The following is a 27820-nucleotide window of genomic DNA, read 5'->3' on the forward strand; positions in this document are numbered from 1 at the left end:
TGAAAAGATAAGGAGGAGCCTTAAATGAATAGTGCTAAGTGAAGGAAGCCAATCTGAAAAGGCTACATACTGTATTATTCCATCTATGTGACATTGAGAGAAGTGAGAAGAAGGCAGAGAGAGACATCTTTTCCTTTTCTTAAAGGCCACCTTATGGAATTAGGACTCTACCCTTATGACCTAATTTAACCTTAGCTACCTTTTAAAAGTTCTCTCTCTAAATATAAATCATGTTGGGATTTATGCTACAATATATGAATTTTGGGAAGGACACAATTCATTCCATAGCAGCTTACAAAGCTCAACTTAATCAAGCCCCTACTTCTCTGACCTCATTACTTTTGACAGCCAGGATTCAGGTGGCAGATCCATGTGTATTGAACTTTGAGTTAGAAATTGGGGGCACAAGGAAACTAGTGCTATGGGGCTATGGGACATTCATTCTGGAGAAGGTGGTAGCAGCTACCTGCAGTCTTTGGAGGTGTAGCAATAATATACATTCTAGCGGTGTTATACAGGATAAGATGAAGATTATGAAACCTGTACGTGGTGGAAGCAGTAGCCATAGAGTCTCTAGCAGACTGATTCTAGAGTGTGAATCACTAACTGGGGACATTATTCACTTGATGGTTCATAAGCCTGATCTGAACTATGCTGAGATTCTGAGAACTACTTAATATCTATTAGTAAGTTCTCCTTCAGCTCAACATAGTCATTTTCTAAGGTTTAGAGTTAAGAAGTCTGATTGATATACCACTTTTCCAAAATACTTTTCTTCTATTTATTCTTTTATATGGCTAATAGTTTTAAAAACATGCCACATATTGGTCACAGTGCAAAGCATTTGGCATGCATTATTTCAATTCCTCTAAGATAACTATGGAATTACTCTTAACCACTCACTGTATAGCCTCTTCAAGACCCTATATGATCAACATTTATGTGCTCATGCTGTTTAATATAATTTGCACTGAGCAGGTACTCAACAGGTATCAATGATGTACTAAAAAAATGGATAGAAACTTTCTTAGTCTGCTCAGGCTGTCATAACAATACCGTAGATTAGCTAATTGAATAACAGAAATGTATTTTCTCACATTTGTAGATGCTGAAAGTCTGAGGTCAGGGTGCCAGCATGGTTGGGTTCTGATGAGATCTCTTTTCCTGGCTTGTAGACAACAGCTGCCTTTTGGCTGTATCCTTACATGGTAGAGAGCAAGCAAGTATTCTTTGATGTCTGTTCTTACAAGGGCATATTAATTCCATCAAACTTGGGCCCTAAACTCAGGACTTAGTTACATTCAAAAGACCTCATCTCCAAATACCATCACATTTCAGAGCAGGGCTTCCGTGTATGAATTTTGAGGTGACATAAACATTCAGTCCATAACATATAAATATGCAGACATCTTTTAGCTGTTACTTTTGGGTGAAGACAATGGGAAGGTAACCTAGGAGCTGAGACACTAAATGGAGTACAATGAAGAGAGTCTTCTCTTAGGAGAGGTAGTTTGGGAAAATGTGAAGGCAATAATGTGACTACCTTGGTTAAACAGCTATCGAAGTTTACAGATTAATAAAAGTACACAACAAAAAATGACCTCAGTCATATTTCTATTACTCAAATTAATGAAATAAATTTGGTTGCAAAAGGATTACTCACAGCTTTTATCTTTTATACCTCTTATCATGAGTTTCCGTTTATTTTTAGTTTGTTCACCAGATACTCCTTTAGAAGTATCTGCAGTTGTATTAGTCAAGTATTTTGAAACTCCCTTAGGGCGAATAAGAGGAAATGGAGGAAGAATTAAACATCTATCCCTGTGTAATTTTTGCTGTTCATCCTTCTAGCCTCTCCTGTGGCTTTTGGCCCTCTCTTCTAGTTGAAGACTTGCATTAGATAATATCCTCTGACCTATTATTGGAATTCATTGTTTAGTCTTATTTCCAACCCTGGCTTCAATCTAGAGAGCAAGAGAGGGACAATGAATAGAAATGGGGATTTGTTAACACCCGTGGTTCTGCATTAATGAGGCAAGATTCTGGAGCTCTGAACCATCACTGGCTCAGGAGGGGAGAACAGCAGTATCTCCCCACTGAGTGCATTCTGGCAGCAGCTCAGCCAAGTCACAGTGTAGTTCTTCCAGCTACCCCATGATGGTGGATCACAGTGCAAGCTGGCAGAAGAATTGGCACTTCATAGACAAGTTAGAAAAAGTTTAAGCATTTGCTATTATGTAGTGGCAAAGAGAATGGGGTTTACAGTACAAATCCCAAAATGTCAGTGGTGACCTCGTGCATTCTGCATTTGCAATATACGGCAACAGGGAAGACCAAGGATCTATCTGTGGAAGCTCTCAGCAACATGGGGGAGAGGGGAGTCATAGCACTTGTCTCATTGAGCACATGATAAAAAATGTGTCTCTAAAGTCAGCTTTTATAGACACATATAATACTGACACTTGTGACTCATGAAAGACTGCCTGCGTGCATCTGGAGTGTGTGTGTACGCGTATGTATGTGGAGGGAGCTATAACACTTCAGCTGGCACTTTTAAGGTACACTATGTTGTAGTCTGGGAGGCTGTTCTGGACTTTAAAACTATTCTTATACCTACCCTATCCACTGTATTTACTTGGAATACCCATGACTTTTCCAGCACCTAAGTGATAGAATCCTTGCCAGTAGGTGACTGTGGTTCTGGCTCTGGGCCTCCTATTAGCTATTAAAGCTTTCTGAGTACCTGGCCACCTGTGTTCGGCTTTCTTTCTACTGGCCTGGTCTGTGTACCAGCTCTGTATGTTTGCATGCTGTTCTCCAGGCAAACCCCTGGATTCCACTTTGCTTTGCCTCATTGTAGTTGTTGTGTAGGTGTGGTCTAGATGATGGCTGTAGGGAATGCTTGGGGTCCAATGAATTGTTAGAAAATCAGAGGTCCCAAGAGTGTAAAAGGATTCCAAGGTAGGACATTTTCAAGAAGGCTATCATTCATTTCCTTTGTAGCTTGTGGTAAGGAAGAGGTTGTCCATTAATTTATGCTAAAGTGACACAAAGAAAAAAGTTATCAGGATGTCTGCTTTCAAGAGAAATATGCCTACCATCTTTAATTTTGGAGGGGTGAATGAACTGATACTGACATCTCTGCTTTTCTAATTATTCCATGTTTCATTCTATTCTTCCCATTCCCTAAGACAGAAGGCAGTTATTTATGACCCTCATAGAATTCTTAGCCTAGGTGGCCCTGTTTGCATCAGTGGGAATACTGCTGAGCTTTGGATGCTCGTGAGATAAGGCCACTAGATAAGGCAGAGGTTCCTCTGTCTCTTGGGGAAGGTGAGGGACAGTGCAGATCTCTTCCTGGGCCCACCCATAACAAATCAGTTTCACTGTCACACTTAATGCTAGAATTTAAGTTTAGAGGATTTTTGTGTTCTCTGTAGGAGTATTCCAGGCTAGGCTGCAATGAATTCACTTCCTTGCTTAGAAAAACTTGCTTCGGTTTTGGAAGGAGTTACTAGAAGTCTTTCCAATTGGACTTAGCCCTTTTAAGGTGCTTCATATAAATTAAGCCTTGGAATTCTTCAGAGAAATTTTTGATTTTATAGCTTCTCTCATCTAAAGTGCTATCATTAAATTATCATTCTAAATTGCTTCACTGACAGCTCTACTTCTTAAAATAGAGATCAGTTATATTCCTGGACACTAACATCAAAAAGCTGAATCTGAAATTCTAGTTTCCAAATGGTGGCTTGTTTTTAAATACTATTTTTCTACTTTCTAAGATCTCTTGATTTGTTTTAGAAGATAAGACATATGTTTCTTTTCTAAGTATATTCTATAATCAGTATCTATACATAGTGAGCATGATTCGCTGTTGCTTCTCTGTTTCATTTGCTTTAATTTGCTTCTCTGTTGCAATTGGTGCAAGGGTCCCCTTTTCTTACCTGGGTATTTTGCAGCTCTTAATTTCACTTTCAACCATACTGATGATGTCAGGGAAGGCTGGAATGGGCTTGTACTGACACTGGCAATGTCCTCAGAAGATCTTAGGTATAACCTGGCTAGGTGCCACCTTGAGGAATACTAAAAAGGTAGCTTTCTTCCTTTCCTCCCACCCTTCCTCAAATAGTTATTTATTTATTTATCACTTACTCTATGCCAAGCTCTGCTGACTCATCAGTGGACAAATTATGGAATTATATTCTAGTGGAGGACAGAAACAATGAAAAATTGAGCAGAGATACAGAATACAAATAGAATTAAACATTCTGAAGAAGATAAAGCAGGGTACAAGAATGGGGTGAGACACGTACTGGAATGGAGTAGTCTGGTTGCCTAGAATCCTTAGGGAAGTCTTACCTGAAGAGGTGATATAAGAACTGACCCTTAAATAATTGAGCCACATGAAGATCTCAGGGAAGGGTGTTCCAGACAGAAGGAAGGGCAAGTGTGAACGCTGTGAGGTGGGAGCCATTTCAGTGTACTTGGGGAATACAAGAAGGTGATTGTGGCTGAAGCCTAGTCAATAAGCAGGGGAAAGAATGTTTGATGAAGTCAGATCTGTCAGAGGCCCCTTCATATGGAACTTATAAATCAGTAAATGCCTTTACATCATAGTTTTAGTCAAAATCTTGGTGGCAGAAAGGAATGGATTCTTATTTATTATTTTTATTTGTGCAACCTTCTTAATTAGCTGTTTCATTTCCTAAATGGTGCTCTGTCTTTATTAGTGGGTGCTTTGAGAGAAAAAGCCTGCTTTAAATCCCGGTACCTGTATTCTGAGTGCTTCTGCTTCCCTCCCCTTTCTGTTTTGGGGACTAAAGAAGTGTTAATCCAATAGCAGTATGTTGAATGGTGCTGCATTGGAAAGCTACTCAAAGTTATCTTTGTTGATGTGATAGAGATTTCGACTGAGAGAAGCTGACAGGGACATACCACGTATAGCAAAATGAATAAGGATTTCTTTCTTTTTTAATATTTTATTTATTTATTCATGAGACACACACACACACACACAGAGAGAGAGAGAGAGAGAGAGGCAGAGACACAGGCAGAGGGAGAAGCAGGCTCCATGCAGGGAGTCTCCCAAGTCTCCAAGATCATGCCCTGGGCAGAAGGCAGACACTAAACCGCTGAGCCACCCGGGCTGCTCGAATATGGATTTCCTGAGGAAAAAATTTTAGTTCTCAAGTGCAAAACATTTTTAATTTTTGTGGTTCTAACAAATACCTCCATTGAAAATTAAATATTTCATTTCATACTTTTCTAATAGAATATATTGAAAAGAGCATGGGATTTAGGGTCAGAAGACTGCTGTGTCAGTTCAGGGCAAGATCTTCAGCTCTGTAATAATGCGCCCATTCTATAGGTTGAACGTGTGTGGTTCTTCCCCTTCCTAGCTGTGTATTTGAGTAAAGTAAAACCTCTTGGTGGCCATTTTCTTATCTATAAAATATAATAGGTTTGTTGAAAAGATTAAATTCTGTAATTTAGATAATGCATATAGCACAGTGTCTAGCTCATGGAGTTAGTTTCTATTGCCATTATTGATACTTCCTTTGTGCTTTGTACTATGCCAAGCATTTTATTTTTATTTTTAATTTTCTAATTAAAAATTTATTGGAGTAATTCACTTACATAGTTGAAAAAAGTCAAAATACAACAAGGTATAAAACAATGACAATGAAAGTCTCTTGCCCTATCCCACCACACTCTATTCTACTCCTTAATGGAACCACTTTAAACTTTTTGACTTGTTTCTTCTGACTCTTATTTCTATATATCTAAATATGGTACTATTTTTTGATTTATATAGTTTATACATTATCCATAGACTTTATCTTGGTATGTCTGCTTTTCATCCTCTCTTCCCCCAGCATTTTCCCAATCCAATATGGTCATCTTCCAACACAGTTACATCATGACTACATACAGATCATCACCTGCTCTGTCAAATATTACTCTGATTACTCTTGCTTTTTTTTTTAAATTTCCCTCCCCACCCCACCCCCCAGAACTGTAAAGTATCTTTTTCTCTTTTTTGTGCATCTCTCTCTCTTACTTCAGTGTGCTTAATTTTCTATGTAACCATCAATTTTTCAAATTCCCTTACAAAATTTCAAAACCCCATGGAATCATGTTTCCTATAAGATCAAACAAGCCAGCTAATCTATTATGTTTTATTTTTTTTCTTAGGAATAAACTTCTGGAATACTGTGTTTTCTTAATCCTGAACTAGTTGTCTTGGCCTGCTGCACATGTGTTCTCTCAGGGCCTCCATTTATCTGTTTCCTGGATCCAGTGTCATCTTCTTTGGTTTAATTAAGCATTTCTTATTGTAACTTCCTGAGAAAGTGTACATGGGGTACAGTTTTGAAATGTTGACCATCTGATATATCTTTATTTTACCTTCACACAGGGTTGATTTTGGCCAGGTAGGGAATTCTCAGTTGGAAATAATGATTCTTGGAATATTTTTAAAATTGATTTTATTTTTTTGTAATGCACACACACCATTCTTACACTCACATATTGTGCACATGCTTTTACTTCAGTGTATCATTGTGATAAGCCATGTGTGCTTTTGATTGTGTGATAGGTTTATTCTCTTCCTTTTTGCTTGGATAGCTGACTCATTTCCTGATTTTAAAGTCTTTTTCCCCATTGCATTCTAACTCTAAGGCCGCTCTTGTGGAGTTCTATTGACATTTTTTAATCCCACTTCCTTTGTTATATCGCCTATGATTTATGCTTTGAGTCCTTTAGAATCTTCTTTTTTGCCTGGTTATCTGAAGTTCAGTGACATTGTGGCTTGATGTGGTTTTGTTTTGTGTCAATCTGTGTGCCAAGCACTTGGCAAGCTCATTCAATGCATGCATGTTTTCCAGTTCTAGGAATTTCCCCTGTACCTACTCTTTAATAATATCCTCCTGTTTGCTAACTTTTTGTTTTGCTTTCTTCCTAGAATTCCTGTAAATTAGTAGTTGGATATATTGGGATTTTTTTTTTCAACTTTCCCTGGCTTTCTATTTAGCCCTCCCCACTTTGGGAGAAATCCTTAAATTTCTTTCAATTCTTTATTGAATTTTAGTACTTTCTCATTCTCTATTCCATAATAACATTCTTTTCTATATGGAATTAATAGTGTTTCACCTCTCTGAACCTACTAAAATATTTTTATCTCTTTTCCCTATATATTTTACAATCTCCATTTTTGTTTTTGTTTTCTTCTTCTTCTTCTTCTTCTTCTTCTTCTTCTTCTTCTTCTTCTTCTTCTTCTTCTTCTTCTTTTTTACATTAGAGGTTTTCCTCAAATAGCTGTTGACCTTGGTTCCACTTTAAAGCTTCTAAATTTAAAAAGATTGTAACTGCCTAATGAACATGGAGGAACAAGAATTCTCTTAGATTATTTTCAGGAAGGTAAATTGATACAAAATAACTAGGAAAAAGTAGTTTGTGTATAAATTTGAAATATGCATACCTTATGACCCAGTTCTTCCATCTTTAGCTAAAAACACAACAGGGAGGCCTGTATATGTGTATGAAGAGATACATGCAAGAATGTCCAAAGTATCATTATTCACAATAAGCAGAAAATGGGAACAAATGAGACATCCATTAATAGTAGAATTGATGCAAAATTGTTTTTGTAATGGAACAGTATACAGCATTGAAAAATCTGGACTATGAATGATAGACTATTAAGTGCAAGAATACAGATAAATCTCACAAATAAAATGTTGAAGAAAAAAACCAGGTAATAGATTTCTATTGACAGTAGAGTGGGTATATTAACTTGTGGTATTGCCATCCAAGAATATTATGTGGCAATTAAGAAAAAAACCCCAAAACTCTAGATGCTTCCAAATTCACAGGTCAGTCTCTCAAGCATAATGTGGAGAAGAAGCCAAACAAAAAAGGCATATGTTATAAACATCTGTTTAGGTAAGATTCCAAAACAGGCAACACTAAACTATGGTGTTAAGAATATAGAATAGTAGTTATCTTTGAGGAGAGGAGGGAGGGGTTGCCTTTGGGAAGGCCATGAGGGGAATGGTATTTGGACTACTGGAAGTGATCTATTTTGATTTATTTCATGGCTATGTAGGTGTTTACTATGTGATATTTCATTGAATATATTTCACTCATGTGTTAGGCTCTGTTTTGCATATGTGTTACATCTTAAAATAATTTATAAAATAGAATGAAGAATTAAAAAACATGGTTGGAAATTCTTTGTGTCTGGTCAAAGTTGGATAACTCATAGCCTTCACTAAAGATCTAATGGCCAGGGATCTAGAAAGTTTCCTGAGGGGAACTTAACTGTCAGTATTTTTAAATTTTCCCCCTAAGGAAACATTCAGTTATTCAGGAGAATAGTGTACCAATTACTTGCCTGAGGCAGTATTTACCTGGCTGCCAGCATTCCTAAAGCAGGATGTAGAAAAGAGTTGGGGGTCTTGTTATCAGTAAGCCACTTTAACTTAATTTGCCTATTTTCAGTAGGGTACTACCTCGACCCTTAATCCTCCTGGGTTTATAATGTCCATGGTTCAATTTCTCTAACAAACAAATCCTGCTTATGGACTGCATAATGCCTTGGAATGTAACTCTTCCTAATATATACTCTCAATCAAACATCTTCTTTTCAGCCTTTTGCTTCTCTTGTTCCTTTGGAAGAATAAGTTACCACCATTTCAGGACCTTTTCTGGTGTCTTATTTTATGAAATCCCTCATTTGTTATTTGCATCCCACCTGTCACCTTGTGTATTTAACATTTACATTTCTTAGATCTCTTCTTCTGTCCATATTTCATCTTCCAAAACTCTATTTTTGTTTCCAAAATGGCTTCTGTTTCCCATTTTTTTCTTTGTGATTTGAATTTATGAGTTGAACTGCATCACCCCAAAATTCACATGTAGAAGTCCTACTTCAGAATGTCACCTTGTTTGGAGATAGAGTCTTTATAGAGGTAATCAATTTAAAATGAGGTCTTTAAAGTAGGTCCTTATTCAATATAACTAGTCTCTTCATAAAAAGGAGAAATTTAGTCATAGACACAGGCTTAGAGGGAATATAATATGAAGAGATATAAGAAGACAACCATCTACAAGCCAAGGAGAGAAGACTGGATCATATCCTTTGCTCAAGGTCCTTAAAAGGAACTATCTGTTGACACCTTAATTTTGGACTTAGAGTCTTTAGAACTGTGAGACAATAAATTTTTTTCAGTTTAAGCCTCCAATCTGTGGCATTTGTTATGGTAGTTTTAGCAAACTAACCACAATGACTTAAATTGTTTACTATCATTATGTTTAATGAGAAGTTGTGTGGTTTTTTTTTTTTTTTTAAGATTTTATTTATTTACTTGAGAGAGACAGACAGCACAAGCAGGAGGAGCAGCAGACGGAGAGGGAGAAGCAGGCTCTCCACTGAGCAGGGAGCCCAACATGGGACTCCATCCCAGGACCTGACCTGAGCCGAAGGCAGATGCTTAACCGATCAAGCCACACAGGCACCCCTAATGGGAAGTTTTGAGAGGCATTTTGCATGTATTTTACTTAATGTAAGTGCTACTCTACAAATGGAAAGGTCTCTGTAAGGGATAGAGAATAGAGAATCTGAATTGAAGTGTGCTGGATTGGCACCTTAGTCTCTTTTTTTTTTTTTTTTTTTGGCACCTTAGTCTCTTGATGACTGCAATAAACCTCTCTGAATTTTGCTTTCTTCATCTTTAGAGAGTGATGACATGGATCTTGCTTAGGGATTTTAATGGACAAAAAAGTATCGTTGAAAGTACATTGTCCATTGTGAACTATTTCAGTGATAACTGTGCTTATTAATTTAGGAGAGAAGGAAGAAGATCTGATATTTGTTGACTTCTTACTATATGCTTTACTTACACAATCTAATTTTGGTCATCATAATAGCTTTATTGAGGATTGTGTAATTATTACCATGCCAGAGAAATCTGGCTCATAAAACCAATAATTGGTCTTTGATTTTAAAGTCAGAAAATGGGAGACAGGGAGTTCAAATGAAAATTTGGATACCATCTCCATCACACTCTTTTGGTTATATGCCCTGCAAGAAGCAAGACACCTGGACAGAAAGTAAACTAGATCTAGAGATACTTCAGAGACCAGGATGTTTCATTATTATCTAGTACCTCTACTGTTTACTACATGTACTGGTTTATGATAAATTCACTGATCTGATGAGACAGCCTTACATACATTGATTCCCATTGCATGGTCCATGGGTTAGTAGCACCAGCACCACCTGGGAACAAAATCTCTGGCCTCTCCCCAAAGTTCCTTAAATCAGAATTTATATTTTGACTAGATTCTCCAGGTCATTCATATGCACAAAATAATAAAGCTTGGGAAACACTTAAGATAACATTAGCTGGTTAGAGGGCTGAATTAATAGGAACTAAACTTACCTTTTCTGTAGGAGACTCACCTCTTTTCTCTTTGGTCATTGTCAGTTCTTCATGGTTTCCTGCTTTTAGTAGATTAGTCCCTGGGATTTCTCATTCTTTATCTCATTCTTTTACCCAATTTCCTTAGTGACTTACTATTATACACACACACACACACACACACACACACACACACACACACACATGGCTAGCCTTGGAAAAGTCCTTAGATGAGTACCTTGTGGACTGCAGGTCTTTCCAGCCACCCAGGCACTCTCTCATGCTGTCTTCCTGAATATTCCATTTCTTTGAGTATTCTTAACTATCATGAATAATTTGGGTTCTTTCTTTTAGTTAGCCACTTACCATGTGTATGAAAGTTCCCATTTCCAACTCTTAATTTTTTGAAAAGTTTTATTTATTTTAGAGAGAGAGCAGGAGGGAGGGGCAGAGGGGGGAAGGAGAGAGAGAGAGAGAGGTTCCAGCAGACTCCCACTGAGTACAGAGTTTAACTTGTGGCTCAATCTCATGACTCTGAGATTATGACCTGAGCTGAAATCAAGAGTTGGATTCTTAACCAATTGAGCCACTCAGGCACCCCAAGCTCAGCAGTCAACTCTTATTAATGAAATTCTAATTAATGAAATTTCTAATTAATGAAATTCTTCCTAAGGGAGAAATAATCCAAGGTTTCCCACTATGAGGAATTTTTAAAACAATTATTTACAAACTACAGCAGAACTTGATATTATGCTTAAATTCTCATTTCTTTTAATTCAGGGTCTGGGTTATGATACATGCATACTCAGTGTTTCGTAAATGATTTATTATTCCAAGTAGTTGAGCATTTCTCTAACTCCTTCACTGGACTGTGAAGTGGGACAATATTTTGATTGATTTTCAACTTTCTGATGAAGTTGTCCTATTGCATGACTCTACTTTTTTTTTTAAGATTTTATTTATTCATGAGAGAGAGAGAGAGAGGCAGGCTCCATGGCTCCATGCAGGGAGCCTGATGTGGAACTCGATCCCGGGTCTCCAGGACCATGCCCTAGACTGAAGGTGGCACTAAACCACTGAGCCACCTGGGCTGCCCCTATTGCATGATTCCAAAAGCATGGCCTGTCTCTATACACACCTATCTTCTTTGAGCATCCTGAAACGTCATATACATCGAACTATCAAGGACCATATGGAATTTCTTTGTCTTAGATTAGGATGGATAGTTTGTGCAGAGTGCTGGAGGTAAATTTGAATGTGTTTTATGAGCCCAGTCTTCTTTATATTAAAGATAGTTTAATTCTGACAGGAGAAGCAGTGTTTAGATCTGTTTCCTGGAAAGGTTATATGTACTCAAAATCTTTGAATTTTCTGATGTTAAAACCCTTCATATTTTTTCTCTGCCTGAAATATAAGAGACAATACTGGCTGGGATTAGGAATAAAATGAGTGGATGCACAAAAGGTCTGCAGGGTACTGTAAGGCCCATCTTATTTAATAAAGAAATTGTTCTTAGTGCCTTATTCATGGTCTCTGGTCCACCTCTGATAATAGTATGTAATTAATGGGATTAAAACCATATATTCAAATTTCTCCATTGTACAGTCCTTTCCAATCAGTTTATGTGCCTTATATGTGATGTAGATTGAAAAATTCTGCAGGCAAGGAGCTGGAACTCACAGAACAAAGCCAAAGATTTATGTGGCTTTGCAATCCTTTGGGAAAAAAAAGGGTCAGATGTTTGTGAAACATCTTAAAGTTTTACTTTTATACTCTTCTCCAAAGCTTGTTTTAGGAAATTACATCTTGAAAATTCAGTCCAAATACAGAAACAAAATCCTTTCTCTTTGAAATTGTATAATAAAGCCTGGCACCGTTTTCATCAAAGGAAAATACCAGAGGCAGGAACAGAGAGAAAAGGTTGGATTTGGCAGAAATAGAGTCCATGAATAGAAGCCGTGGTCTCAGGGTCTTGGTTGCGGATTTACTAGTAAACCTGGTCTTTAAACAATCCTGTAAGCTCCTAAATTCTATAAGGTCACAGCATATCTATCATATCCTTTCCTTTTCATCTTTCCCAGGACTTTTTCTGCCAAGCACTTTTGTTGACTTACCCCCTCTCTCTCTTCTAGACCTTATCTTCTCCTCTCTATTCATTACTTACCACACCTTGGGATGGTTTGGCCTTACCAAGAATTAAAAATAAGAGAATCAATTTTAACTTTGTTTGCAAAACATACCTAGATTTCTTTCTGGCTAAAATCTCACATTTCCAACTGGGAATGTAGCTCCTTTGGGGGAACTCTGACACTTTGCCTCTGGTAAACTTGCTGTTTCTGCAGAACCTAAACATCTCTATTTTTTTTTTTTTTGTAGTCAAAACTAATGTTCATGATACTTTCCTAGCTAAAAAAAAAAAAACAAACTGAAAAACTACAATTTTTTTAACTAAGGTGATGTAAAATTTTTAAGCAGCAAAACTTTGGAAAACCCTTTTCAAATGGCCTTATTCTTTCTTTCTGACATATAAAGAATTGGGCAGAATGGACTTCTTTCTGTATTCAGTGAGCATCTCCTCTTGCAAAGCAATGGTTCTTAGGTCAGTTACCAGTTATGTTTGAAGGAATGGTCCATGTATTTTCCTGAATTCTCTTAGCTAGGTGATGGTCTTTTTAAATGTTTAAATTATTTTAAAGGAATAGTGGAAAATGTATTATATTGATCTAGCAATTTTAGGCCCAGCTAAAGTATAGTCAAGATTCTGTGGTGTTAGCTTTTTAATCCTGGTTTTGTGGGAGTCTAGGGCAAGAGGTCAACCCATGGACTATTTCTGGGTCCTACATATCATGCCTTTAGAAAAATCTCCCTTCCCAGTCATGTGCATTACAAACTCCAAAATATTTATTTAGCATAGGTTTTATTTGAAGTTTTGGTTTAACTTTATGTTTAAGCAGCATAGCCTACTTTTCTATTCTCACCAAATATTTCTCTGCCTAATCTTTCCGATGTTCCAGGTTGAAATTAGGTTCACAGTGCAAATGTCAGGGGAGGAGGCATTGTAATGTGATTAGCTATTATTTGTTGGGATTATTCTGTGCAAGGCTGTGTTAGTCATTCCTTCAGTCACTCTCTGCAGTGGGCATGATTATTCACCATCCCCATTTCAGATAAGCAAACTGAGGCCTAGAGAGACTAACTAACTTGCTTCAAACCACATGTGGAGGCATGGCAAATCTGGGATTCAAATATAGGCCTTCTGGTGCTAGCAATGCAATGCCAGTGTATCTAAATGGTGACTAGAATCTTCTCTGTGGGATAAAGGACTTATACTATAGATGCTTCTGAAACTGAGTTTTTGAAATTCTGGGTAGTGAGGAAGGCAAGATAATGAAGCAACTACATTACCAAAATGAGGGGATAGACATAATGAAGAAAACGTCTAGGAAAGAAAAGTGTTCTTTTCTACTGTTCTTTTCTAACAATGTAAACATTGTTCAGTAGAACTGATCCTGACCATAAGACCAAATGTTGTTTCTCACTTGTTAAGAATAGCTGCCAACTATCCATGTGAATGGGCAAATAGCATTGCGAATTCAACAGAAGTGATGAGGTATCTCCATTATAGTCCTCTTTTTTAGCATCCTTCATTCATACATCCTATATTCTAGAAGAATCAGACTTACCAAAAATGCATTTCTGTTGTTGTCTATCATGACTGTTCAGTCAAATAGCATAATGAAGGAACAAATGCAGAACATATAGAACTGCAACTGATTTGCAAATTCATTTTTCATGCCGATTAATAGAAACTCATGATTCCAATGTTAAGAAAATGATTTATAGATGAATTATAATTCATTGGTAGAAAAATTTTCCAAAAGTCTCTACACGTTTTGTATTTACACCTAGGGTGAGATCCCGAGGTGGTTCTATTTGTTTTCCATCCCTGGGGCAAATGGGTCCATCTCTACCATTGTCTTGATTACATAGAAACATTTACTTCTGTCTAATCCTTCCTGCATTCTCCACCTCACACCCAGCATTTGTAAATTTTCTGTCTCTGAGCAGCAATGCTCTCATTAACACTACCATTTGATGTCACCATTCTCTTCTGATATTCTTGGAGCAATGTTTGTACAGCTGTACTCTTTGTTTTCCAATCAAGAGAGTCTAGGGAATATACTGATGAGCTTTCCATACAAATCCAGAGAACATGCCCAGGTAAGGATTGTGTGGCTTGAATTTCTATTTTCGCTTCTTTCTGACATAATTCTTTAACCCAGCAAATGTGTCAATTTGGGTGCCGTCAATGTCAGCAATATACTTTGCATGTTTTTGGATTTTATATTCAAATATTTTGCCAGAGGCAATTAAGGCAGAGCTTTATTTTGGAAACAGTAGAGAGTTCTGGCCAATATTCTACGGGATGAAAGTGCCAGGCACAGAGTTCCCAACCAAATGTATTTGTAATGAAAAATAACAGTAGGCATACATACTGCTCCTGAGAGAAGTTCCTGCCACAAAACCATTGGGCAGAGCATAGCAGAGCTCATCCACCAGCCTGGAAGGGTTTCAGATCCCATTGCACCTGTGTGCTTACTGAGGATGGGAAGAACAAAGAAACCATGCAGCCAAGGATGAGAACAAGGGTGAGGGGATGAAATGACAGATACTGGGCCAGGGGATAAGAAGTCATCAACTATTGAGATTGGGCAATTTCAGAACCTACTGTGAGAAGAATCAGGTGAAAAAAAAATCCAAAATATCAGCATTACTAATTGGTAAAGCTGGATTGGAGAAGTTGGCTTGGATGTGAGGCTACAATGAGCTTCTTAACCATTTTTTTTTTCAGAAGTAGATTTACTGATCATGGGCAGTCCTGACAACTGCAGATCTCTTTCGCAAAGGCAGACCTTGCCCTGTGAGATTGTCATGAGGAGGAGCTAGCAGGCTAGCTCAGAAAAGAGAGAGCATGAATGGTATCTTACCAGAGGCTCCTCCACAGGATGACATGAGTGAGCTTGTAACACCAAAAAGGCTTATCACAATACAATATCATCTTTTTAGCTCCACCTCAAAGCCAAAACTACTTAGTGTGGCATAGCCTTTATACATTTCTCTTTAAGGCTCTTTAAACATTTCACATGCCTTTGTGTCTTTAGGCTTTTCATGTACCTTCAGTCTCATCCTGTCCACTCCCCAAAATGAAGCCTGTGTTCCAGTCATACTGAGCTGCTTGCAATGCTAGGAACACCTCTGTGATCTTTGTTTGAAATGTCCTTTCTATCTGTGCTCCAATACCTCCTTACCATGTGCACACCTTGTTCTTGGTAACAATTTCATATTAAACTTAATCGTCTTTTTCTTTGGAAAAACTTCCCTGATCTATGTTAGCTAGTCTTACAAAGTTTTCATAGTTTCTATGGCAGATACTGCTAGTTGTCTACCAAGTTGTACTTCTCTGCTGCTTCATCATGGCACATTTAAAATCTCTTCCCATACTACCTTGCTGATAATTGACTGACCTATTTCTGGCCACTGAAATGTAGGTGTTTCTAGATAGAGCTTCTGGGGAAATTTATTTTTTTTTTTTAATTTTAATTCCATTACAGTTAACATTGGGAAAGCTTTTTTAAAGGGACAGATTAACTGGTATGCTTCTCTGGCTTTTATCCCTTCTTCCTCCTGCTTTTTTTTCCTGGAATGTGAATAGAATGTAGGTGCTAGTTATGCCATTTTGTCACCATGAGGATGAAACTCAGTATATAGAGCATGATGGAGTAAAATGCTTAAAACAAAATGAAAAAAAAAAAAAAAACAATCCGGGTCCCTAATGCCATGATTAAGCTGTAGTATGAGTCCTGGGCTGTCTTTTCTGCAGATTTCTTATTAAATGAAGCAGATTCCTTCCTCTTAAAGCAATTGTGAATTGAGTTTTGTGTTACTTTTTGCCAAATATATTTCTGACCAATAATGCTTCTGTCATTGTGTTTTTTTTTAATCTCTATGTATTCTTTGATTTCATAACTAGTCTGTGAGCAGCATGAGATAAGGGATTGTGCTTATTCATTTGTTTACCCAGCACTGAGCATGTTCTCTACCACAGGGCAGGAGCTCAGAACATCTTTTTTGAATCTGAGATTTGTGGTATTACTACAAAAGCCAATTTTCTCTCTGCTGGTCATAACTACACTGTTATTAATATTCTACTTACATCCAAAAACACATATCTTTCAAGTAGCTGAGAATAATTCACCATAATAAGATTGACTTTAAAATCATGAGGTTGATTTTTACGTGTGGTGTGTGTTATCACTCGTAAGTTGTATAAAAAACCTGTCACTTTTGAATCTAAGAGGGTGAATATTGCCAGAAATCACACTAAGTGAAATACTAGATTAGGCTTTTGTGTTAGAAAATTACATTTTTTTTAATTCAATGAACTCAGATTTGGGAGGGAATTTTCAATTTTTTTTAATTTGCATTTTAAATAGGCTTCACAGCAAATGTGGGGCTTGAACTCACAACCCTGAGGTCGAGTCATATGCTCTTCACAGTGAGCCAGCCAGGCATCCCTGGGAGGTAACTTTGAATAAACTTAATTTTTAACTTTATATAGAGTGATCATAGCCTCCTTTCTCCCCTCACCCTCCAATAAAAACCCCCTAAGTAAACAAATGTCTTTTCTGTTTGTTGGTGATACACACATGGTACACAATCTTGAACCACATTTTGGGCTTGGTTTCTTTAGTCAGAACCAGCAAACTTGAGGCATAATTTTGCTAAGACCCAAATTTCTCTGTTACACTGGTAGTAAAAATAGCCTCATGGTTCTTGCTTGTGAGTCTTTATCCACTGGGCACTATTTATTCCCATAACATGGTCATAAAGGACATGCTGGCAGTGTTAGTAAGAGGATTTATTTTCAGTGAAGACTCTAAAGCAGATCATTTCTTCCTTCCAAGTTTATGCTCAGGCAGGACATGTGGAGCAGTCTCAGCCACCAGAGCCACAGGTTGCTGACCTCCATGTCCAGCACCAAGCAGAGGCACTTCAGGTGAAAAGGCATAGCCCAATGCTAGTCAGGCATTTCAGTATTAACTACTCAATAATGAGGAACTGTACACTGAGTAAGTGCATAAGCAAAGACTGGGGTATAGTAACAGAGGCCCCAACATAATAAATTGGCATCTCAACCAAGATCAGAGCTCATTTGGGAAAAGAATAATAAGAAACACAGAGATTGGATCAATATAGAGACAGTTACTCTGGCCATGGTCCCTGAGTGACAATGAACTGCAATCTAATATTTGAATCCATTCGAAGCATTTCAGGTCACTGCGTGTGTGTGTGTGTGTGTGTGTGTGTGTGTGTGTGTGTGTATTGCATATAATTAGCCTTATATTTCTTGATACAGAATGAGAGATTGCCATTCTTCACAAAGCCTTTCATTATATATATTTTTAAAAATCCTTGTTAAAAATCATTCTGGGTTCTTTGCATAGGTACCTGGACCCAGGTAGTTCCTAAATGACAATAATTAGCACTAATGTAGAATTGCCTAGAGTCAGTCAAATCAGGTGAAGAGGCCATCTTTCATAAATGTCTTAATGAAGCCCATTTCTTCTATATATGTTACACATTAATGAAAACATTATTGATATTTTCATTTATTTTTCTTCTAATCATTACTCTTGGTAAACTACCTCAATACATATTGTTATGCACAATGGTTCTAAAAATTTGTTTGATCTTAAATGAAATTGTTAGATGATTTTCTTTTTTTTTTTTTAATTTTTTTTTATTTATTTATGATAGTTACAGAGAGAGAGAGAGAGAGGCAGAGACACAGGCAGAGGGAGAAGCAGGCTCCATGCACCGGGAGCCCGACGTGGGATTCGATCCTGGGTCTCCAGGATCGTGCCCTGGGCCAAAGGCAGGCGCTAAACCACTGCGCCACCCAGGGATCCCTGTTAGATGATTTTCTACCTGCAGAAGTACTTAAAGCATGTTCATTGCTTTATTTAGGAGAACTAGATTTTTTTCCCTTAGTAGTATGAAAAGGGTAGGGGACAATGATGGATGACAATGATGGTTGGCAGTCTTCTCTGGGTATTTTGCCTAGGACTTTCCCTTGGCTACATATGATAGATCACATTTTAAAGTTTCTGATAATGAGTAGGAGCAATAAAACTGAGTCACCTGTTTGTGTGTACAAACGCACAACTTTTGTTACACACAGTGTTACTAGATACCTTTTATTATAGATCTGATTACAGATTGATTTTATCTTTCTGCTGGGAAATAACTATTGTCCTTGAAGGTGAAAAGGCTATAGGATGATTATAAGTTTAAAATTGAAAAACCACATGCTTATTATTTTGGAGTGAATTAGACAATTATTTTCACACAAAGAGTTATGCAAATAATGAAATGGGTTTTCCTGGTTAATCCCAAATAATTGTACACCTAGACCTATCCATACCAGTGTGACATTGGTTCATTCTTTCAAGAGACATGGCAGGTCTAGCAGGCCCATCACCTGTGCCACAGAATACCTGGTTTTCAGCTCCCATCTTTCTAGGGAAGGTCCTGGGAGCTGCAGTACCTTGGAGCTCTCTCTACACTTTGGCACTCTGCTTTCAAAAATCTTTTTCTCTTTATTTCTTCTTAGGCAACCTTTGAAACCCCCACGTTTGCAAATTCCTCCTTTATTTTTATTCTTGCGCCTTTGGGGTGGCTTATGATGTCTTAATTAACGTTTTTATCTAGTCAGTATTGTAATTGCTTTCCAAGGCAATGGTAGGAGGGGAACTTTATAAATAAAGTGATTATTCTTTCAAAATCAAACAAGGCAGGATTTAGTTTACCTTGTGTGGGTCTGCTGCTCCCTTAGAGGCATCTATGGGCTGAAATCTGCATAGATGAGCATTTCCTTGCACGTGTGTAGGAGGGGTCGAAGCACACAACCTGTTTACTTGAGTTACTTGACATTGTTGGGATGCTGGTGGGTGGCCTCACAGCTGCTGTTTGGAAGCTGCCACAGCAGGGAAGAAACCACATTAAACAGTAAGGAACAAACTGTACCAAAGTGGGAAAAAAAATGGTACAATTGACAAAACTATTCAGCATAAATAGCCTGGACAAGCTGCCTCATTTGGAAAGTGTCTGTAGATAGTATGGCCTCATGATTTCCCTTAATTTCTACTACAGCAAGTTTTCAAAAGGTATCAGGTAAAGGGGGCATCAAGATAGCAGATTGGTGGTTTCTCTCTTCCCCCCCTCAAAAGTCATGTAGTGTCCTGTACCTGCCATGCACAGCAATAAAGATTTGCAGCCTAACAAGATTCTAGGGCTGCAGAAAGTACATGTGGAAACTACATTTTGATTGATCACCATATTTCCTTTGGCTTTATTTTAGAACTGTGAAAATAATTGCAGCATCAGCAATCATCACTTAAAGGAGGGAGGAGAAGACTTATGTCATTGAATGTTTGCTACATAATTGAGTTTGGTTTTTAATTACAAAGAAGGGTCGTGTGTCAGGGAAGTAACTGTCACTGCAGTGCCCCTTCTCCACTGAGTTCTGCCATTTTTGGCAAACACTACATCCAGTACAAAAGCTCTGACTGAGTTGTTAATCATGTTTGTTGGGCAAGCCACAATAATCTGCTGCCTGGATACAAAGCCAAGTACAGAGTCACCGGCAGGATGTGATAAAACACTTGATACCTCTCACTTTCAGACTCTGCTTATGGTAAGGATTAATTTTTTTCATCTCCATTTAATTAAAGGGGGTAAATGAAAGGAAGTGATTTCAGTTTTGTCTCATGCTCTCAGCTGTCATGATCTTGATTACATAGAAATGGACAACATGGAAGCTGGCAATGCTGTTTGGATATAGGGCACACGGGCCTTGGGCTGCTAGAGAAAGAAGGACCCAGGATTCCTACATATAAGGGAATGGAGCATAGGACTTCCATATCCTGCCAAAGCCCCAACATTTTTCCTATAATTTCTATCTCCTTTTCAAGGATGCTTTTGATGTTCTATGGAACTGTGCTAATTGAGTTAGAAGAGAAAAGTCACCACTTAACCATTGACCGTTAGGCATGGCCCTCGAGATGGAATCAAAGTTCTTATCTGCCCTTATTCTTGGAAAATCTCTGTAATCTGATTTAGAGCAAGCAGCTATAATTTTCATGTTATCAAAGATTAAAAAATGATCATCAATAACGTTACTTCAAGGATTGGGTACTTGAGAAAGTCTTCTCTTCCCAGCCAGAAAAATCTTAAGTCTTGTTAAATGGCCTCAAATCGTTCATGACGTTAAAAATGTTGCTTCTTTCATCAGAAGCAGCATTTTTCAAAGTGTACTTTTTGAAAAGCTGATTCTTTGAGTGTTGAGAGCTCAGTGGTAAGGAAATTTGGAAAATGCTGAATGAGATAATCATTTAGTTTATTGACTAACTAGCATTTTGAGTCTCCAAAATGGGCATACATGTTGAGTAGCTCTTGAGAGAGAATGTATTTTATAGAACATACCTTGAATAAAAAATTCAAAAGAATGAATGCACTGGAGCCCTAAAGCATCTTTCCTCTTATCCTCTGTGGTCCAGGAATTTCCATTCTTCTCCCAATTGAACTTTTACTCTTCTTTCTTACCTTCATCTATCTTCATCTAGTTTAAATGGCTAATAGTATAATCTTTGACTCCTAACATTTGGGTAATGTGACATCCATCATTTTTCTGTCCCTCTAGCATCTGAATGTTCTTATTGATGGTGGGGAATCTCTCATTGTATGGCTATGAGTGAGAGGCCAGAAAACCTCTTATTGGTCCAAGATAGCCAAGTATGGGCATTAGCCAATTCGATGTATAACACAAGGAGAAAAGATGGATGAGACTGGAATTAGGGCAGTATCCAGCAGTAGTGAACTGTAATCTCAAGTAATGACCAATCTTTGGTTCCTTTTTGTTTTTAAGTTGTATAATCCTGAATCTTATACCCATATCCTCAATAAATACCTTTTTGAATTCAGATGATAGAGTTTTTTCTTCCGTGTACAAGTGAAAACTGACTAATCAAGAACATAAACCTAGCTGTAGATATCTGAAACTTCTGCTCCCGGGAAATATAGTAGGAAAAGGTAACATATGATTTAATGCCCTGTCTTGTTTAAGGAGAATGAGTCTATGTGAACTCTCTTAGCAGGCGTGTGTGCGAGGAGTGTGTCATTGGGTGTTTACCGCTTATTCATTTTTTTCCCCTCTGAGTCTTGAGCCTCAACTAGAAAGACCGATAACTCTATCATGAAATACTCTAATTCTTTTTTCCTAAAGACTTTATTTATGTATTTATTTTAGACAGAGAGAGTGAACATGAGAATGGGCCCATGCAAGAGTTGGGAGGGGCAGAGGGGGAAAGAGAATCTCAAGCAGACTCTATGCTCAGCATGGGGGCATGATCTCATTACTTTGAGATCACAACCTGAGCTAAAATCAAGAGTTGGACACTTAACTGACTGAGCCATGCAGGTGCCCCTAATTCTCTAATTCTTGATTTAGTAAAGGATTTACATATTAGAAAAAAATACACTATGTACAATTCATAGATGAATGTGCATGACTGTGTTTGGTTTATGTACTGGGCAGTAGCAAAAGAGCAGAGTGGCCTGAGCCAGAATATCTGGATTCCATGCTTGTCCCTCTCATTATTTTAGTCAAGTTACTTCTCCAGGTAAGGAAAGATTTCACAATTAGCTCAATATTTCAAGAATGCTGGAATTTTTTGCAACCAAACAAAAGTTGACCGGTACAGTTGATTTTTAGCCAAACTAAAGCCTAATTTCTTGAAAATGACATTAAATGTGCAAATTAAATAAGGGGATACACAGCTTAATTCTTAAAAGGAGAGGTAAGCCATGTAATTGTCTTTCAAATTGAAATCTACTAAGCCTCTTGGTTCTGATAATGTCACAGGGGTAGTTTGAACATGAAAAAGAGAAGTTGGATTTTGGGGAAAGTTTCAGGTCTATCCCACAACTTCATCCAGGGCGGATTTTCTTATTCATTTGGATATTGAGGTTCTTCTTAAAGCTTTATTTAAAAAGAGGTTAGGAAACCAGTGAATGGAGTAATCCCTAAAGGCTATTCTGTGTTGTAACATTAGAAGTCTGTTTTAGCAAAGCATCTTCAATGACACCCTTAAACTACTAATTTCTTCCATCTTCTCATTGTACTGTCTGTTGTCTTTGCTCACAGATGGAAAAACAATACTCTCTGAAGCTCCAAGACACATCTCCACTGTTTTCACATCTTTCCTGAGGAAAATGGGGTTTTAGTTTCTGCCCTTTCCAAATGTACCTCATACAATGAAAAGTTACATTCAAAAGTCCCATTAATTGTTAAGTAATGTTTATTAAATACCCTCAAGTGTTGGTGATACATTGATGCTTCCCCAAACCTAGAACAGAAGAAGCTACACCTTTAAGGAACCAACTGGATTGCTGCCCAATCTTTCCCACCAGCTGTGATTGTCAAATCCCAACTTTCTTACCTATTCTCCACCCTCCCCTCCCTTCTGTTCCACCAGTTGTAGAGTGAAGGGGGAGAGAAGTCAAAATAACACTAAGGTGCTTAGAATTTAAAAAAAAAGACTTTGTTTTTCACCTAAACATACACATTGTCTTACTCTGTATGGTTTATTGGCTGTGCTTATTACGAATTCTCTATGGTACAGCCTCACAAGTAAATTTTCAGAGATCATTTGTCCCATAAAAACTTTATTTTATTAAAAGTCAGTGTACCTTCGACCAGGCATAATCCAGACTTAGCTTCATTGTCACCTTTTCCTGATAGCCCACTTTGATTTTCCAGGATATGTACTTAACCTCTGTGTTCCATTGCATTGATGCAAACCCCTCTGCTGATAGATATCCTGCAGGCTGGTGTGTCTAGGTCTTCTTGTCTAGACTAAGTTCTCTGAGAGCAGAGACTACATCTATCAGATTCATTATCTGTAGGCTTCAACCAGGAAGTTGGGGGAAGAAAGTATACTTTCATAGCAATTAGCACAGGGGACCTAGTGCTTGCACTATCACAGTGTGATTCTTAGATATATGCTGAGTATTTGCTTTCTACTCCCTAAGTCTCAGAAACTCACACTGGAAATGACAGTCAAGGTTTGGACTAGTCCTGCTTAATATTATATAACCTCTGAAGCTTGCTAGCTTTTGAAAATTTTGTTGTATCCAGGACTGCAGGGGCATTGGCAAGAGGCTTTATTGGAGACATTAGAAAAAGTTGCATAATCAGCCCTGGGCAATTTTCTGTTAGTGACCACATCATAGTGTTACATGCTCTTTTTTTATATATTCTAGTCACTAGGATTCTTGCCTTGTACTCCCCAAAACCATAGACAAAAACACAACTCTGCACTGGACCTCTTGTCCAGTTCTCCCACATTGTGGAGGAACCACCTAAGTTCTGGAGAAGTTAAATGACTTTCCCAAGATCACACAGGATAGCAGCACAGAGACTTCGGTCTAGATTTAATGATTCCAGTGTACTTTTCTTCCCTCTGCTGAAGCCTACAGATTAATTTATGGCATATAGTTTCTTCAGAAGTGTTTCACAAGGAATAGTCAACCTGGGGGTAGGCTGGGTGGTTAAGTATCATTAGCTAAGTCTTGGTGTAGAAGGCTGACTTTGCCAGTGTCTTAGCAACACATTATGCTAATTCTAGTTTAAACATTATTTTTTACACATTTCTTTTAAGCAAGAAAATTGTTACAGAACATTTAATATTATCCTACAATATAATGTAAACTTTCATGAAAAAAAATTGCACTAGATTTCTTCAGGAAATTATCACATAGATATTCAGGTGCACTACAAGTTGGGGCAGTACATCCTTTGTGAATGGATTTGTTTGGTTCCTTTATAACTGGGTTCTAAAAATACCCAGTTATAAAGTGCAGCTATTTGTTAAAGCACCACATAATACACCCCAGATTTTGTATTCTGAGGATTATCACATTTTCCCATAGTCATTTTCTGATATTTTTTCATTGGCCTTGGGTACCATTAACAATTTTCATGACTGCTCAGTTGAAAATCATATTCTTTTTAGTTTTAATCTTTTTAACAATAAATATTTCCTGCTGGCTGTCTCTTATTTAAATATCCTAGTGGAGGCAAGCAAAGAGAAAGAAATATTTGCTGCAGGAAATTCTAAAGTGGAGGAAAAGATAGGGGCCATTGAGGCTTCAGAAATTCAATTGACTCCAATTGGGTAGCTTTTTCTGGTCATGTCTTATGATTATTCAGCTGAATCTAAAATTACAGTCTTGGGAACTCAAGTCTTTGGTGACAAAAGGGGAAAACCTTCTCCCTCCCTGCACTGGGATATCATAATGAACAGTAATCAGAGTTTCAGTTGAAGGAAATAAATGAAATATGTCTCTGAAGACATTTTACAGAATCTGACCCATGACCTACACATGGTTTTAAGCCTGGGTCAAGGCTACTAGACATTGTCTTAATTTTTAAAAATCTGAAACATTTTTATATTTTTACTGAATTTTAAAAATGTCATTGTTAATGCTTTGCTACTCCTATAATTGTGGAGTATATATATTTAAAAATGACATTTTTAAAAAGTAGTTATTGCCTGAGAAATTTAATGTAGAACAGAAAATATAAGAATAATGATAGATTTCAGTATTGTATCTCTCCAAATGTGTCACAGTCATTAATCCTTTTTGATTTCTAAGAAAAAAAACCCGACAAGATTCCAAACTCATCAGTTCCTTACTGTATCCTGAAGGTTTGTACTGAGTCCAGGATCAATAGGGCAGCTACTTTGAGATTTGTGGCCTCTATATGAGTTGCACCTGGAGCCAAAAAGAGCTATTAGATTTTATGGAACTACTAGCTTTTCCTCCACTGCCCCCCCCCCCCCCCCCCCCCAGTTACCAACTAACGTACTGATGGTGTGATTATCATCAATTCAGGGGAAGGGGTTATTTTCTACAACAGTTCCCAGTTCCCAGTGATACATACTGTGGGAGTGTAGGGGGGATTTTGAGTAAAGAGCATACTTTCCAGGAATCCATACACAAATCCTAAGCCTCAAGGTGTCCCAGGGCAATCCTTAGCCTTGGTGGAGAGAAGTAACTTGCTTTCCCTTTTTTTTTCTCTCATCTAATTTCAGAACAAATCTATATTGTTTCTTGCATTTATTAAAAACGAAACGAAAAAAAAAACCCTCCTTATCTCTTGTAACCCCTGAAATTCCTTACACATAAATTTGTTTTATGATTTACAATGGAGTTCAAAATGCAGATACTCTGGGAGTGGTAAAGCACTGACAAAGTTAAGGCATACATAGAGATCCATTTCCAAACAACCAGTATGGTATACAGGGGACAGAGCACAGAAGCCTTAAAACCAGCTGACTGTGGTTCTGAGTTCTGACTCCATTTCTATACTATAACATTGAGCATGTTATTTTACTATCTATTCCTCAAACACACGTTCAATAGATGGGCTCAGGAAGTTCAGAACTGTCCTCACCACCTCTCCCTTGTGCTTTCTACCCTCCCATAGAGCTGCTACATGAGGATATGAAATACTCAAATAGGAATGAGGAAAAACAAGTCAGTCCTGGGCTCACAGATTTGTGATTACTCTTTATTGTTCATATAAGATACAGCAGTTGGTTATCAAAGCTGGAATATTTGGTGCAGCAATTTGGGTATCAAAGCTGGAATATTTCCTAGGGTTTAGTGAACCTGGACAATAATTTGAGCATCAGTAGGGTAGGGATGGATGTATTTCACAAGGCTGGCTGCTGATTAAAGGTAGAGGGAGAGGACCAAGACGAGCAAACACATATACCGAGCACCTTCCTCTGCCAGGTGCTCATTACATCTGTTGTCTTATTTAATCTTCATGGCAATTGTGTCTTTATGTCCATTTTCAGGGGAGAGACTGAGGCTCAGTGAACATAATGTGTTTACACTTCAGTGTGAAGCAGGAGGGCAGATGAGGAGGGAAGCAAAGCACTATTGGTGGAGGTTAAAAGGTAGATTAAACCAGATTTGGGGACTGAGCACAAACTGTGCCTCTCTGCCCCAATTCCAGTGCTCTTTTATGATTTCTTCTTAATTTCTTACTGTTCTTGTTCATTTTCACTTGGTTTCGTCTGTGAGACATGTTTGAGGGATCAGAATGACAGCAGGAATATCACGTGTTGAGATTTGACTGATCCTAGGACCCCTTGGGAATAGATTTGTACCAGACCTTCTACCATCTCAAGCCAATATACCGAGTTATTTTTATTCCCTACCCTGTCCCTACAGGATTTCTACTTTTGTTTGTTTATCCGTTGATTCTCTCCATTACTTGCCTTAGCCATGTTTTAGGGGACCAGACTACTGACTCTACCAGGGCAAGGATTATACCTATTCTGTTTACTGTGGTGGGCCCACGACCTGAGTGTGGCACAGTGCATGGTATGTATTTAATTGGAATTAGACTATGGACTTCCTCATATGGAAAGTGATTTCCTTCTTCCTCTACCTGGGCAGAGTTTAGTTAACTTTCAGATCCAGGTTTTAATCTTCCTTTTATGAAGGTTTTCCATATTCTATGCAGATATTTGCCCCAATAAAATATTTTCTGTACTCAACTGTGGTAATACCTCAAGTAATATTTTAGGTATCTCTTATAATTTTGGGTAATTTACTCTTCATTTTGTATTTACATTAAACTTCTTGGGCTATGTGACTTGTCTCACCATCAGACTACAGACTACACTTTTTTCGTGAATAGATACTATTTTATCCCCAGGACATGATTTCTTGAACAATGGAAATGCAATAAATATTTCATGGTAATGTTTCCCACCCATGTATAAAATTATTGCCCAAAATAGTATCGTGATAGCTATTTAAAATGAGCATGGGATTAATTTTTTTGTTTTGAAAAACAAAAAATTCAGTTTTGTGTTTTGAAAAACTTCCATGAAAATCACCAAATGGTGGTGGTTCACCATTAAGTTTTTTAAACATTTGAGTTAAAATACTGTGGTCTCAGGATTGTCTTCACTAGCATCTCTCTTACCAAATGACAATTCAGCCTGGAGCGAAACCATAGTTTGTGCACAAGGCTGCAATGAAGTAAGTCTCCAATTAGCATCAACAGTAAAAACACAACAAAGTGAATCATCTTTGCCATATATGAGGAGGTTGAATATTCCCACATATACAAAGTAAATACTAAATATAGATGTACCCCTTTGAGCTACTGCATCAGAAATAAGAAAGAAAATGCATGAGAGAGAGAAGGAAACAGGGATGAGTACAAGATCAGACACATCAAGCAACTT

Source organism: Vulpes vulpes, chromosome 6 (genome assembly GCF_048418805.1).
Source record: "Vulpes vulpes isolate BD-2025 chromosome 6, VulVul3, whole genome shotgun sequence".
NCBI classification, from domain to species: domain Eukaryota; kingdom Metazoa; phylum Chordata; class Mammalia; order Carnivora; family Canidae; genus Vulpes; species Vulpes vulpes.